Consider the following 4,641-nt stretch of genomic DNA (forward strand, 5'->3'; position numbering starts at 1 on the left):
TTTTTTTCATTGAGGATCCATTTTGATTGATACTGAATAAATGTATTTCTCTCCAAATTATTTGGAATTTTCAATTTTAATCTAATCAGACTTTTATTAGGTCAAACACTTGGAAGTGTGGTTGTAATATCAAATGTATGAAACAGATGTAGGATAACTATTTTTTTCTATTTGGGTCAAATTACATAAATTATATTAATTAATTCCATTTTCAAACATTTTATCTTCCCAAATCCTAGACATACCCCCAACCCACCTCTCCCTCTTCAAAAGTGGCCAATCTTTATTACTAAAAAGAGTCACACCAAACATGACGCATCCTAGTTGAACCCTTAGGACCTAGCCATAATATGCAATAGCTTAATTTTAGAAAGCTATTAAACATGGAAATGGTAAATATGGGCATCTGGAATGGTAGATTTTTTTTCTTCAAATAAAATCTTCTTATTTTATATAGTTTTCTATCTTCATGTTAGATGGCTGAAATGATTTTTCTCTAGAGATCTTTATGAAGGAATTTTTTTTAACAATGTTGTTTTCCATCTCAAAGCTATTTCTTGACATTTTAGCAATGCTTTATTGTGTTTCTTGGATTTTGGAGGATAGATGGATGGGGTGTGTGAGAATGGCCAGTATATTTCTGGATCATGGGTGTGGTAGGGGGCTAGCTACCAAAATATTATATAAAATCACTAGTTGAATTAAGAAAATATTAACAAAATTAACATAAGCTAAAGTTTTTTGCTAAATTTTTTACGACTAACTATTGATCCAATAATCCATATTATAATTATAATATGCATCTCATTTTAACAATCTTAGTTACAAACTTGAAACTGAGGAGTAAGAAATCAGCCCTGAGAAATAAATTAATAATATAGTTTAGTGAATATTAAGGACTTCTTTGGGTAGGGAGACCTGGTTGGGTTACCAATAATGCTATTTTCTATTCCAAACCTATTTTACATCATTTAGCAATGTTTTATTTTGTTTCTTGGAGATTTGATGTTAGATAGACAGGTGTGTGCCAATGGTGCCAATGGTCAGCCTATTTCTTGATTATGGGTGTGGCTAGGAGTTAGCTAGTAAAATAATATATTAAAAAAATAGTTGAATTAAGAAAAAATTGACAATATTAATTAGTGCTTTGTTACATTTATGAATTGACAAAACTTTCCCTATTACTAGGAATAACTTAATTATAGATCATTGATAAAAATTTTCTTTTCATGTGTCTTATTTTTATCAAATTCCTATTTTTATGTTGTTTGTAAACTAAGGTTCAATAAATGTCAACATTAGGTGTAATGAACATTTTTAGCACCCACTTGAGCATAAGGAAGAGGAAAGATTTGATCCATTGGTACCTCCATATGTTAAAAAGTGAGTATTTCAATTGATAGTGTTTCATAGTTTTAAATAGATGTGGTTTTTTAATGGGGTTGGATGCTTTTATTTAATGCAAAGGTCTATTTTCTTGACATAAATTACATAATCATTTGTATATTTTTCTGAGATGTTAGCACAAGAAACAATACTTGTGTGTGGCCAAAGTGGTCCAAATTATATTTTATAAGAGTCTATCGCTACAATAATTTACAGAAGTGTAATTGAAATGAAATATAATTTTAAAATGCTTGAACAAAAGAATTTAAAATTGTTGAATTGTTATTAATAAAAATTTAGATTATTTTTTTTCATAATAACTAAAATTTTTGTTCTTTGAGAAGAGTATATCATGTTACAATGACCATTATTATGGTAGATCTAATGTTGGGAAGACAACTCTGTCAATTTTTCGCATTATTCTTTATAGGGCACTAACTCAATGGAAGAGCACCTGCTTTATAAGTAGGAGGATGGTGGTTCAATTCCATTGTGCCCTAATATGACTAAATTAATGATTAAATAAACTACCAAATAAACTACCAAATAGACTACCAAATATACTACCATATATACTACTAAATATACTACCATATATAATTCACAAAAAACTACCAAATATAATACCAAATCAACTACCATATATACTACCCAAAAAACTACCAAATAAACTACCATATAAACTACCAAGTAACAACAATAAATGACTAAATCAATGACCTAATCAATGATTAAAAAATTGTAGTCATAAATTTGGTTGGGAGATAAATGTCTAGCAATCAACTACCATTGCTCACGTGATCAAAATTAGTCACATATCTACATTTTTTAGTAGTTTATTTAGTAATATATTGTGTTTTTTGTAGTAGTGAGTGTTGTTGCTTGGAACTACTTTGAGAGTTTGTGAGGGGTTTCACCACTTGGTCATATTGGTGCATCAGTACTTGAGATAATAATAGTTGCGTTCATATACTATATACTACCAAATATACACAATTTGACTTTCTACACTTGTTTCCTTCATCTTTGTATATGACTATTTAACTATCTTCATGAGACTAGAATGTTAGGGGTGTTAGAATGTAGTAGTGATGACATGATTCCTTATAGACTCATCACACCTAAACTTTCTCCACTATTGTGATCATCTTCAATGGTCATTATCTATATTCCTTTCTCTATATCTACTACCTTGGTGGATAACCCAAAAATGATTTTCCAAAGCAATTCATCTTGCAATCCTACAACTTCAATTTTATTTTTTAATATTAAAAACATTATATACTTAGGAAAAAAAAAATCATGTAATTCTCCAAAAATGTTTCCATCTGATCTTGTGATAGAACTAGCATAACCTTGTCTAGAGTGTTAGTTCTTATCTTTTTCTCTTCCACTTCTACCTATTACTACCTTCTTTCAAGTCTGTCATACAAATTTGTAGGTATCTTATTCTTAATTTTATTGGAGATAACTTATGATTAGAAATCACATCTATCATGGCCTCCTCAACTTTGCTTCTATCAATATTATCTAATCTATCATATTTCACAAATCTAAATTTGGAAAATCCTGAAGATCTTCTAAGATTTACACATACCTCATCAATGGATTATGTCTTTCTTGTAGGTGGTCCTTTGACCAATCTCCTTCTTTTTGCTTTAGATTCATTGGTCTTAGTATTCTCTACTATTCTTTGTTTTTCAATCTTCTCAACACTTATAGTTGCCCTTGTCCTTGGCTTAGTTGGTCGTGGAGTAGAGAGGTGTGTCACCATTGGATTCTTTTCAATCCTTTTAGCCTTCTTTCTAGGTGGACTAGCAATAACTAGGGCTTTACCCTTATCTCCTTCTTCTTCTTCCTCTTCCTCATCACCACTACCCTTTTTGTCATCTTCTCCAAGACCTTGTATGATTTGCAACAGTTCCTAGCCTTTACCTAGGGTGCCTAGTTTTGCCTCTAGGTCTTCAATTGTTCTCTTCTTTTTCTTGTCCTTTGAAACTATCTTAATATTCATAGTTATTATGGCCTTAGCTTCCTCATATTTTCCAAAAGATTTAGTCTATGTGTCTATTTCTTCTTTCAATAATGCAACAATGTTTGCATTCACCAAGTTACTATCAATTTTATAATAAAAACCTTGTAACCAAGCCTTCCTTGGCTTTAATTTTTGTACACATGTATTATTTGTATCTACTAGAAAACATATATCATTGTAATACCTATTTACCAATTCTTCAAGTATTCTCATTCTCATCTTCATTCTTTTCTTGAATTCCTCAAAATACGTATCCATGACATTCTCAAAGTTTTCTCCTAATTGTGTAATGTATTCACTTATTTTTCTTGTCATGGGTTTGTTTTGTTCCCAAAAAAATCACTAATACCAAGAAAATGTTTTTGTATACAAAATAAAATACACCTAATGAGGAATATCCAAACTTACACATTGAATTCTTTTATTTTCTAATGAATGTTAGATTTTTTGTGAATTGATCTTTGAGTTTTAGAAATATCATATTCATTATCTTTCATCACTACTTTCCATGCTTGATTCACTTCCATACATGGCACACAGTTTAGTCAGCTTGGGTGGCAAAATTTGTGAGCTATAACCCACACTAAAAATTTGACTAATGGATCAAAAATTTTTGTAATGGACAAACCTCATCCATTCCACTTGACACCTATATTCTCTTCAACTTCTTCTTGACTTAGGAATCACATGCTTTTCTTCATGTCTAGGATTGAATAGCCTAAAACTTTGTGAATTATTTTCTTCATGACCTCTATAGGTTCATTCTATAACCAAATCTTCATGAAATGAATCTTTCTTAGAATAATTTTGATCCATTCAATCTTGAAATTTCTTGGGATCCCTAGGGCACATGTTAACCCTTTCCTTTCAATAAATTTGAATTCATCCTTCAAGATTCATTCATTACATAATTTCTCATATACTTCTCTTATTTCATAATCTCCTACTTCTCTAATCTCATACATATAATAGCTCCTTACATCATGAATCATAAAAACCTTGGGGGGTATCAAGGATAGCACATCCATTGAATCTCCTTTCATTGTAATTTCTAGAATAGCATGAAACTTTGGTGGAGGAAAAGCATCACTGTTCACCAATTGAATGTTACTAACCTCTTGGCTCATTCCAATGGTGCATGAATTTATCATTATCTCTTTGTTAGGGTTCAAAAACTTTTCTTTCTTCTAAATTACTTGACACAACTTCAAATCTTCACT

This window comes from Cupressus sempervirens, chromosome 4 (assembly GCF_028749045.1).
Source record: "Cupressus sempervirens isolate cs-2001-9-10 chromosome 4, ASM2874904v1, whole genome shotgun sequence".
NCBI lineage: Eukaryota > Viridiplantae > Streptophyta > Pinopsida > Cupressales > Cupressaceae > Cupressus > Cupressus sempervirens.